The sequence below is a fragment of the Falco naumanni genome, chromosome 4 (genome assembly GCF_017639655.2).
Source record: "Falco naumanni isolate bFalNau1 chromosome 4, bFalNau1.pat, whole genome shotgun sequence".
Lineage (NCBI taxonomy): Eukaryota > Metazoa > Chordata > Aves > Falconiformes > Falconidae > Falco > Falco naumanni.
The window spans coordinates 99,836,262-99,848,546 of NC_054057.1; the positions used below are offsets into that span (position 1 = coordinate 99,836,262).

Here is a 12,285-nt window from a genome sequence, read left to right on the forward strand (position 1 = left end):
CCTACCTAAATATTAATTTTAGCCATACTGGAATTAATTGATGGGAGTGGACAGGTATTTCCCCTAAACAGCTCTAGCACAACCGGTCTTTTGTCTTGCACACATGAAAATGTGTTAAACATTAGTTTAAGATTCCAGAACAAATGGTTAATGAGAAGTTAATGACGAATACAATGTTAAAGAGTGAACTTTTTATAAATCAAGACAAACTACACAATCATCTACAAGGAATATAAAGAAACCACAAGCCACTTGCTGTTAAAAGAAGCTTTCTTCATAGATACTCCGTCATTGTAAATTGAGCGTTGACTTTTCACTTTCTCAAACACTAACAAAATGTGAACTCGAGTACAATGTTGTATATACATTTTGAAAAGGGGAAATCAAGTCAGCTGTTAGCTTCTCAGTATCTTAACACAACCAAGGGATAGCCTTCCACCAATGATACACATTTGAAAAGTAGAGTTCTTTAGGACCTGCTCCAACTTTCTGTGTAATCACACCACAGAACATCACTAAGCAAATCTCATCTTCTAGCCCACGAGCTCCTGACTAAAGTCTCCCAGTAAAAGCAGAATTTCTTCCTAGGGCTCCTACATTACAGAAACTACCACCTTAACCCAGCAAGCTGATCCCCGAGGGTTATTTATCCCAAGTAAAATGCCTTGTCATTTCATTTAACTTGGGAGATCCTGTGACAAGCAAAGTCAAAGAAGTTTCTCGTTGCTTTTTGCACAAACAGTTTGAAAACTAATCCTTCTTCTTAATCCTCCTTGGGCAAGAAGATAACGACAGCTATTCTAACTCAGGCTGAGGTCCACCTACACAGAAACCCCAGCTCCAGCAGCAGACAATAATAGATGCCTAAGTAGCAGTATAAGGGCAGACAAGCACAGGGCAATCCTCCCCCTATACATCCTGCCAGCCTTGGACCTTCCTGAATCACAGATTGCAGCCACGTGCAATCCTTCAGATGGTTATGTTAGGTGGTCTAGAGCTTCCTCAGTTGGAAATAATTTATTTTTCTTGTAGCTCTGAGCCCTTTCTAGTTTGTCAACAACCCCTTTTTTTTTAAAAAAAAAAAAAAAAAGTACTTGATCTGGATGAGCATCCCCTTTTCACAGCACCTGACATGGACTGACTATCCCTTTGGCTTTCTAATGCTGCACACGGAGCAAATGTTACTTTCTCCAGTTTGACCCACCAGCCCTCCATTTACCTGCCCAAGAACCTTCTGTGCTTCTAGCTGCCACATCAAATGTCAAGTTTGCGTCCAGTCAAATACCACCAGTCACTCAAATATTCTTCCAGACAACTAGTTAGAAAGAAAGAAGATTCCCATTCTCTAGCCTTTAACGTGTAGAGTACATTCAGAGAGCCTAGACAGGTTTAATCCAGCTGTAATAGGACCCTGCTGGGAAAGCAGAGCTTACTAAAGTTACCCATCCAATTTACCCTGCTGAGCAAATCCCACTGTTACTACACAAGTCTACATAAATCTAAGCCCATCAACCCCCACAGAAAAAAATTTTCTTGTTCAAGAAACCAATTGTTGATCAAAATACAGACTAATATGGGAGCAGAGAGAAATCCCTGCAGCACCCAGGAAATTCCAAGAGCTGATTTTCCATTTCTGGTTAACTGAGATCCAAGAGCCAGTTTTTAATCTGCTTAATATGAACTAAACTGATTTTAAAAGAACTGTCAGCTAAGGCTCTTGGGGGGAAAAAAAAAAAAGTAAGGCTATTGTGGAATTAAAGTTACAGTCCCTATCATGATTTAATAAGTAGTTAAAAGACAGGAAACCAGAAGAGTTTCCCCATCAGAGGAAGGTTATTAGCGAGATCTGCCAAGAAGTTGTTCTGCAACCTGCACTGTTCAACAAGTTCACATATGATCTATAAATAGGGATATGTCTAAAGTGGCAAATTCTATCATTAAAAAAACTATCACAATCAAATTCAGAAGACAGTGCAAAAAGTAACAGAACTCATATACTCTTAACTAACTACACAATATCTTAGATGTCAATAAAAACCAAAACCAGCACAAAATATTCTAATTGCTTAAACACAACAGGATCCAAATTAGTTGTTACCACTCAGGAAAACTTTGGAAACTTGGTAGGTCAGTTCAGTATTTAGTATCAAGCAAAAAGGTAAATACAACTTTTGGATTGATTAGGAAAGAAAACAATCCATCACCATTATGTTGTTGAATGCTGCAAGCAGTCCCGATTCCCACATCTGTAAAAGGAGACAGAATGACAAAAAGGACAACAAAGATGATCAAAAGCATGGAGCAGCTTCCATATAAGGAGAGGCTGAGCAGGGCAGGACTTCAGATGGACAAAGAAACAACCAGGGGAAGATAGGAAAAAATTAAGAGATCTGAAACATGACAGTGTCAAGATGAAAAATAGGGAATAATGGACTATGATGTCTCACAATGCAGAAACAAGAGGGCATCCACTGAAGTTACAGACAACTTTTCTAAGACAGTTCAAGGATATTGTCACTGGACCCAGAGTATTTTAAATAACATTTAAAATGTATAATTAAATTGTAGAGCTCACTGCTGTAGGATGTCATGGAGACTAGAAACAAAAACATGGGATCATAGAAATTAAAAGAGAATAGATACAGTTGAGATCAGATGATAAGATACAACCCCTGGCCAAGGAGAACCCTGAACTGTCATAAGCTGGGAGCCAAATGAGTGGCAGAGAAAGAAAAAAAACACAGAACAAACCCACCACATTATACATGCCCTTTTCCTACAGCCCTCATTAAACGTCTGCTTCTGGATCTTGTCAAAGACAGGACACTGAGCTACACAGAGCTTTGCAGTTTGCCCCAGGATGACGCTTCCATTTAAAATCTATAAATATACCATAAAATAAGAAGTTTATTTATTTTTAAATATTAAGAATGTAACTTTAGCCCTGCCTAATCGCATATGTAGGAAGCTGGAAACCTAGCCTCATTGACTATTTCTAAAGGCATTATCTACCATATTAACATTTAGATACCATCTAACAGCACAGCACAAAAGTTAACACACAACACAGCAGCGAAGCACGCGAGCATCACCCTTGACAGACTGGGAAACTGAAGCAAAGGCCAGAGCCGCGGTGCACAGTGGTGGCAGAACGGAGTTTAAAGCACCAACAGTCCCTCTGCCAGGAACAGCTCTTCCCTGTCTGCTGAACATTTGATGGAAACTTCTCAGTCAGATGCTGACTGAACAAAACAGTATGCGTTTGCCGTACGTACAGCTAAGCACTGGGCAGCATTCAACAGAACCGCTCTTGCTCAAAGTAGGTGAGGACCATCCGTCCTGACCAGGGCGAAAGGAAGGCTAAAGCACACCAGACTGTTTGGCCAAGTATTACAGAAAACCTTCATCTGGGATTTCATCACTACTTCAAACACGTATGATTCATATTTTACCGGCCTCCACCTCAAACAAGGCACACCTTCCCAACCGCACTGCCCTCCCTATCATTAGGGGCACCTCTCCCCAGCCTCAGCCACCATCCTCCCGTTCTCAGCTTCGGCCCCACATGTTACAACAGCCGGAGTCCCACTCTGCACTAGCTGCCTGAGCTTTTCTGTGTTGTTTTCTATAAAGCAGAAATGCCCGTTTCGTCCAGAAACAGCCAGGACAGCACACTATCTTCTCAGTGTAACCACTTCTGCCTTAGCCTCTATTTTCCTTGGCAGGGTGCCCTCCAGAAGGGATGGACGAGACCTCCTACAAACAGCACATGCTTCCCAGAGGACAACACCATGACCCCTAACCAAGCTCTCACGTCCCAGAGGCAAAGGACACACTCGCAAGGCAAGTCCTGTTGCATCTAGCCTGGCTTTGGAGTGACCTAGCAAGAGAGGAAAGCAGCTTCAAACGTCCCATGAAATTCCTGTGAAAAGCAGCCAGCCCTACACTTGCACCCCAAGAAGAAACCATGGTCTCCATGCCAGCAGCAGCCCTGCAGAACTGCACAGTGGCAGGGAAATGGAGACACCTACACAAAAGGAGCTCATGCTAGCAGTTACAGACCACAAGCAGACACACAAGGACCTCATCCTGAGCGCCACCATCCAGTTTCCAAGATGCAAACCAGAATCCTTAAACACTGGAGCCTGCCTTGAATAAATCCTTTTGCTGTGCAGACACTGAGCAGTGCAGGGCGCACTGGCCTGTTGAAGAACAGCATTTCCTTGACACCCCAAAAGTCTTCAATTTTAGTACCACAACAGCTCTATGAAGAGCTAATACACCCTGGTGGACAGGAAGGAATTTTTCTCCTCGGAGTTTTGCTTCATTTCAAATATAATTAACTTTTCTGCCCTCCCCAGTAATCTTGTAGAGAACCATACAGCCTGACAGCAGTTTGACAGTCTTCCCCCATCACTCCAACAGTGTCAGCATTTCTGGCTACAGCCATGAATACAGGTAGTAACATGCAAATAAATTTAATGCAGTGCAACCACATGAGTAGCACCTATTCCCTCCCACCCAGAAGAGACAGCAAAATCAACAGAATTCCACATCACTACCACAATCTGCTTGTGGTTTGCCTTCAAACCAAGTTGGGGTATACCCTATCTTGCATTACTCAACTCATTTTAAAGCATTATCAGAAATGAAGCTTTGATCAATTAATCTTCCATAAATTAGTGCCTAAGCCTGGAGGGCTATTGGTAGTCAGCTACAAACTATTAGGCGCAATATTCTGGTGATTAGGTTACACAGGTCTGCTAGATAACGATCTAAGTTGAGGTGGCCAGACATTTTCTTCCACCTGTGCAAGCCAATACCAAGGCTTTCACAAGGCCAAGCACAGGTAGCAACACACCATGTTGTTCAAAAAGCCTGAGAACCTTCCCAAGTTGCTCACAACATGTACAAAACACAACAGCTCCCCACTGCACCACCGCAGAAGCCTGAACAGGCTGGGTGCAGACTTGAGAGCCAGGATCAACTTTGCACCAGTCTCAACAGCCCTGAGCAATGACCCTCCCACGCGGGCTGGGATCTCCTCCGATATCCAGCGCTTCCAAACGTAGTTCAACATACAACAGTGGCACAGGAGCCATGAAGGGCTCTCAAGGTGCACGTGGTTGAGGAGCCACAGGCTGGCAGCAGCAATGCAGCACACTCTTCCATCCTGCAACCACAGCCCTCCATCCCAGACGCTGTCCACACTTGCAAGTTCTCATTTCAAGGATAAAAGCAAGAGCACCAGGCTGTGTACGGATAGGGGCGGGAGGACTACTACTGTGCATGGGCCATCAGGCAATGCTCTTCATTCATACCACTGTGGGGCCACAGTCTGGAGGAGTGAAAATGAGAAACATGAAAATTAAGCAGCAAAGGAAGCAGCAGCTAGGACACTGCAAGATTTGGTACTTGGAGAAATAAACCATCTGGAGCAAAAGTTCTCCAGTCGCTTTGCTAACAGGCAGACATCTACTCACACCTTATCCAGAACAAGGAATTTTATTACAGGACAAAACTCATAATAAGAAATTAACACCATCAAGTGGCTTTGCAACATGAACTCCCGTTCTTATCTATACACTCTGAGGAGATCCTAATCCTTTCTGGCAAAATATTAGAGCTCCTATTCAGGGCTGAGAAAGCTTCTTTGGTGCTGTCCTAAAGGCACCAAGGTTCAGGACCGGCTACCTGTTCATAGCAGTCATGAATTTTAAAGGCTTTCAGGTTGACACTGTTCTCCATATGGTTTGCTACCCTCCCACCTTCACAGCTGACAGCCACTGGCTGGGCAGGACCGACTGGCTTTCAGGGAAGCCCAGACCTTCACCCTAGGGCCACAGAGATGCACTAACAGGTCTGCTGCATAAACTGCAGCGCTAGTCTGAAATGCAAACTGCTACGAGCAGGAACTTCAGCCAGTATAACTGGGTGACTTTCTTTTCAAGAGAATGCTACTTTGCCAGTGTCTCACCGCTGGGCAAAAGTGCCCAGGAGACAAGAAAACCAGATTTATGGTAGTTTGTTAGGAATAGTATTGAATTTTACATCTGAGTGGCTGCTCTTCTGCTGGAAGGAACAGCTGGACAGAGCATAGAGACTGGTAAGGGGAACAAGGACAAAGTATGCATATCTGTGCTGAAAGGATAAACCATAGCCTGTGGTCAGAACAGCTCTCTCTGCAGACTGTCCCAGTTGCAGGCACCCTTCCTCTGGCATTTTAAGCTACATACTCCACACAGCAGGGATGTGCCTTCCTCTGGGAAACTGTTTGACTCTGCCATAATGTAACTAATCAAAACCCCACAAAAATGGGGCTCAGACAGCACTCTTCAGACATATACATGGACCAAACTGAATAATCTGCCACCTAATGTCAATGCAGGAGACCACAGTGGGGCTGAAACAAGTTTAGCATCATAAAAAGGTTTTAAATAAACCCTCTCAGAGCTTAGCAGGGAACACACTAGCTGAAATCATGGACCAGCTCGGAACAGAAAAGATCATACAGGCTAAAGACTGGCTCAAACTAAGTCTAGTCTGGACAGACTATCTGAAGAATGGCAGACAGGTCCATGACAGGTCACAGAAACAGGCTAAGAGAGAATCCTTGATGGAACAAAACTACTGATGAAAACAGTAGTTGAGAAGTTGAGAGCGAAACGGGGAAGATGCTCTCTAAATGGTGTAACAACTGAGCCCATTGCTACTCTGCAATGATGAGACTTCTGGTTTGGGATAGACTTCTTCCTGCACCAAACTGCTCACTAAATAGGTGATGATAGGGGAACAATCTGTCAAGATGATAGGGGAACGATCAACAGGAAGGAAACAAGCCCACTCCACCTAGTGCCAGTCCTCCTCAACATGACCCTTGTCCTAATCTCAAGACATACTCCATCTGGCTTCTCGTCTCAGCCCCAGGCCTGTCTGTACTGCTCAGAGCTGTAATCCACGCACGAGATTTCTCAACCAGCCCAGGGAACGACTTTAGCTATGGAATATGAGATGCAGACAAATCAGTTTCTGTGTCCTTGCAAAGGGGCTATAGTTTCCCCAGATATATCAATTCAGTTGTTTTCAGTCATAAGAACATGCCTCCAAAACATACACATCAGTTCTGCTACCGGTCACCTTTCCCTCGCTGTTTCCCAAGGACTGCAGCAGCAAAGCTAGTAAAAAAAAAAAAAAAATAAAAAAAAAAAAAAAAGGGGGGGGGGGGGGGGGGGGGGGGGGGCGGGAAGAGAAGACACTACCTAACAGCAGAGACTATATCCCTAGGGACAGAAAGACAGATAGCCCAACATTGTTCTCTTCCTTCCGAAACAGAAAGGAAAAGTTCAAAGGAACAACTAGGGTTTTCCATACTGCAGATTTGGGAAAGCATCTAAAACCAAGTGCAAGACCAGGCTTTCAAGGGTGAAGCATCTAGAAGCGAGCCCTATTTTAGAGTTGTTTTTAAATGTTTAGACAGGACCTAAAATAAAACCAGTGTTTTGAGTACTTCTGAAGAGCATGGAACTCACGTAGGCCATGACATTTTCAGTTTGAAAATACTTTGGAACAGAGACTGTACTGTTCATACATCTGCTTATCACCCATTTTAGCTCAAATTAAGCTGCAGTCCATTATGAGGCAAAAAACTCTGTTTTAAGGGGGGAAATTCACACGAATAAGATTTAGGCTGCCAGCAGTAAGACAGTCTCTGTAACTCAGTAAAACACATACCATCTCAGAGCAGCAGGAACAGTATACACCACAAAGACAGACAGAAAGTCAGCTTCTGTGCTTACAATATTTGTCTTCACACCACCCTGCCTACCTGCATAGTTTCCAGAAATATACTCTCCACCTCTCTTCAAACTCAAGTCAACAGTCTGCAGACTCCAACAGCCCACAGGCAATGCCTTTAGCAAGTAAGAGGTGCATGCAGTACATGAGAAGCAGCACAGAACCAACCTAGAACACAAGCTGTGCCAGTCTCTGTTTTTACAAGTTTTATTTGTGCCTCCACTCCTGCTCCATGCCAACAACCAGGCTGCAGTTTTCTGGTGATGGCCTGAAACATAAGTACCAAGTAAGAACATCACAGCACTTTTACCTCCCTGAATTACCTCCCTGAATACTCTTCCAGGCTTAAACAATGTGCAGCTCAGGGACTTCTTGGGATAGAGGTGGTTTCTATGCATTTTGTAACCCTCAATAGCTCCTTCTTCTCCAGACTTGCCCTTCGTGCTCAAATACGCACAGATGTTTGGCATTCACAACATCCTGTGGCAAGAAGCTTCCCAGGTTAACTGCACACATCAAGGACTAAGTCATTATTTGTTTTTAAGCTTACTACTTGCTGGCTCCACTCAATACTTATTCATATTTATAATGGAAGAGGCAAAAAAAAAGGTTGCTCCCCCTCTAACCTTCCCATGTCATTCAGAATTTGAAGACAACTATCACTCATCGCTTTTCAGGTGGAAGAGTCCCAGTTTATTCAGCTGTTCTTTGTATGGAAGGTAATCCTGATTTCTCATTCCATTTCTAATAATTGAAGATATTTTTCTTAAGATGCAATGGTTTTCCTAAAGTTGAAGAAAACTCAACTTCTGTAAGAGCTGGAGAAACACACACAAAGGTTGTTAAATACAGCAGGGATTCCCAACTGCTGTAGTGAATTGCTAGTCAGCTAGTTCTTGGTTAAAATAGTCAGCCTAACCTCTTAAACTGAGTTTGCTCAAAAGCAAGTTTACTTTCAAGCCACAGCATCCAGCTACACCTTCTTCCTCCAGAATAGGGTGTATTTTTGAAAAAAAAAAAAAAAAAAAAAAAAAAAAGTCTTTCCCCGCTAGTACTTTGAAAATACAAGTTACCTTATACTTGACTTAGCCTGCCCTGATGAAGGATATATCACTCACAACAAAGGTCGCATGCCAGAGCTTTATTGTGTCATGTGTTCTTTATGAACATTTCAATCCATCAGTTTTTCCCTCAAGTATGGGCACAGTATGTAGTGATTTCCTGATCCCACATAAAACAACAGTATCCTTACTGGATCCTATTCTCCTAGGGAGTCATATAAGAGTATCTGGGTTTGGACACTGTTTTTTATCATACCTCCCTCAAAATCCCGAGTGATTTCTTCCAAAATGCAGTGATCCTAATTGCTTCCTACATTCTTCATTATCTGATATAGGATGTTGCTATTTATACACCTTAGCTCACTAAGCAACCTAAACTTTCCTGTCAGGCTGATATATCTGGCTTTTCTCTGTCCTTTGCCAGTTTCATTATTAAGAGTCCAACAGGCATTTTTTAAACATGCAGAGACGTAAATGTGTAACTGGAATTCAAGAAAAAGAAGTGAGGCCACTGAAATCCAACAGAACTCAAGAGAGGGCAGACATGTTACCTATAATTACAATACTCAGTGCTAACAGCATTTTAAAAAAATTAAACCTCCCTCACAATTCAGGGCTTTGAACCATTCTCTAAGAGTGAGAAGGAACACCTCACCCCACAAACTGCTCATAACTGGTCCTGATCAAAGGGGAGAACACTCCTCTCCAGGTTCTAAAAGCACCACAGGTGCTTTTAGAGGCAAAGACAGAAACTGATTTGGAATTTTATTCTTTATCTCACTGTTGATACATGCAGGTCTGCATTATTTTTCCACTGAGAGAAGCTCAGATACTACCAGAACAAGAATGCAGTTGTTAGAAGGTTAAATAACTAACCAAACGGAGTATCCATACCTCATGAAGAGCAGCTCAACATGCAGCAAGAGACTTCTCAGAAACGCAATTGCAAAACAGTAAAATGCAAGACCAGACAGCCACCTGGACTAGTCTTTCACTGAAATACCGCATTTGGAGCTGGAGTTCAAGGTAGCTATATAGAGGCTTTACATCATATATGAAGGAAGTATGTGGCCTGAGGTCTAGAAATACGCAACCCCCCAGTATTTCAATCACGCTGCAGACAGCACACTATACAGAACCGCTTGCCAGGCACAGGAAGCAATGAGAGAAGTCTACAGCCATTAAAATACATCACCACAGTTTGGAGCAACATGCCCTCCACCCCGCAAAGGTGAGGATTCCTCCTGAAGAGTTCTTGCCTTGCACACAGCACAGCGGTTGTATGTTTATCTTTAAAGCAAGTGGCGGTCCACAGAAAACAGGACAGAAAATCAGCCCCTACACTACTTAAAAAGGAGGGGAGAGGAGGGAACAAGTAACACACTCCTAGGTAACACCAAATCGCTACTCCGGCTGCACAAGAACCAAGTAAAGCGCAACTCAGGCAACTGTAACTCACATTTCAGAAGTTAGTTTGCTCAGCCATGCTCTTTCTTGCTTAAAGGTGACTTAAAGCATGTCCTCTAGTGCACTTCTGCTGGAGCACTTTTTCAATAGGATCTGGACAGAATCAGCTTGATAACTCAAAGAATACAACACACAGACCTCTGTCCTCCTTATGGTCTTTTATCTTTCATGTACCATGGATCCAGAAGAGACTGGCCTGAATTCAAGTAATCTCAAGTACCTTCTCATTCGCTCTTTCAAGCAGGTTTGATTTAATGGTTTTACTTGAACCACTCAGAACAGCGCAAAGCTGAAGAAACCAGACTCACCAATCCTTCTATACACGTTATATGTACTCAGTATTTACTCTTGGAGTATCCAGCTTGAAACGGGTTTCCTGAAAATTTGCTCTTTACCATCCAAGAATTCAATCCAGGTCTACTACCAAACTGAAGGCACAAGGGCTGCGCACACCGAGAAGTATGGGCCAGGGGTTCCTGTCTGGCTTCGTTCATTGGTTTTGTTGCCCTCCTGCTCCTATAGCTACAAGTCCAACAAGCAGACACCCTTCTGATGAAAGGCTCTTGTACTTTCAGTGCTCTAAGGTGATACTCATCTCCCCAGTGAGAGAGTCAGTGACTCATTGAAATCAGCACTTAGTATCCAGGTGCTATGGTTTCACTCCCCAACCAGAAGTTCATGCCAATCTGCAGATCTCCAGCAGCTCATTCAGGCTGGGATCTCTGCTGTACCACCCTACATTTGATATTCAAATTCCCATATTCAAATTCCACACGTTCACTAACAGAGTGCTTTGCCAGGCAAACTGCAATAGGAATCATAACTACCCTGTTTAACAGGAAGCAGCCTGAAAGAAGAACTCTGGAACTCTGTTTCAGGGAGACATTTCTTCAGGGGTCTATAGCTGCCGACACCACAGAGCAGCGCACCACACTCCACAGTGACTGACAGCCAGATACGAACATCACCTTGGCTCCACGAGACTGTCTTCAGATTTGGCAACCTCACTGCCCCATTTCTGGCCGTAGATCACCATCAGAAAGCAGCTTTTTTTGGTTGTTTTGTTTCCATCTGTAGGTTAAACTCATCCCCTCGCACAGAAAATACAAAGTTTAAAACTTTGTTTTTCACATCGTAACAGAGATGGAAATGCAGCAGCAGAGGTGCCAAGGCGATTCTTGCAAAAGGTGTAACAGTGGCCTGACTTGGACACCACTGCAACCCACAGACCCCAACCAGTCCCTCAAGAACAGTGGGTGCAAATAGACAGTCAGCCTTGGGAGTAAACAAAGCTTTTGTTAAAGAGATATCCTCTGTCCTTCATAGGATTTCCCTACATAAAGGGAACAAGTGCATATTCTTGCATACAGCCACTCACTCTTTCCAGTAGACCACGTGTTGGGTGAACCCACTCATCCAACTCATCGCAGCTGGTGCAGTTCATCATGCAGCAGCATCAAGAGGCTGCCCAGCATTACACACTGGCCACACAAACTGAGATGTTCAGGAACACAGAGGAGCCCAGTGGGCTGCAACGGTCCATGGGCATCCTAGTGCTGACTCCCGGCGCATTTTGCTTACCATCTGGACTCTTGGGAACGTTGAGACACCTTCATTTCTCTTATTGAAGAGTGTGCCTCAAGCTGGAAAAAACAACATAACATGAAATGCAAAGACTATTTTTCCAATAAATTGAATCTCTGTTGCACTTGACTCCCACTGTGGTTCCCTTCCCCCTGAGAAGGCAAGATCTGGCCAGCTGCACAAAGTCCAGGCAGCCCCAGGAAAACAATGGGATCTTTTTCTTGCCAGAAAGAGCCTTCCCGTTCACCCTTTAACCATGGCACGGAGGACACCCCCAGTGTGTCTGCAGGGGAGAGGAGTCTGTTGGCATAGCAACAGTACACCCTAACTCTCTAATGAACAGGGATAAAATGTTTTGTTCTCATTAGGAAAAATACAG

At 43.6% G+C, this 12,285-nt stretch overlaps 1 protein-coding gene across 1 annotated transcript in view; it reads right to left on the minus strand.

The window, feature by feature from the left end:
- The window catches only part of PLXNB1 (plexin B1), an 82,079-nt gene that overhangs the window by 46,603 nt on the left and 23,191 nt on the right, over positions 1–12,285 (minus strand). Inside the window, exon 2 of the mRNA XM_040592225.1 lies at positions 11,904–11,965. The gene's annotated coding sequence lies outside the window, so the exon portion shown is untranslated. The remainder of the gene's footprint in view (positions 1–11,903; positions 11,966–12,285) is intronic.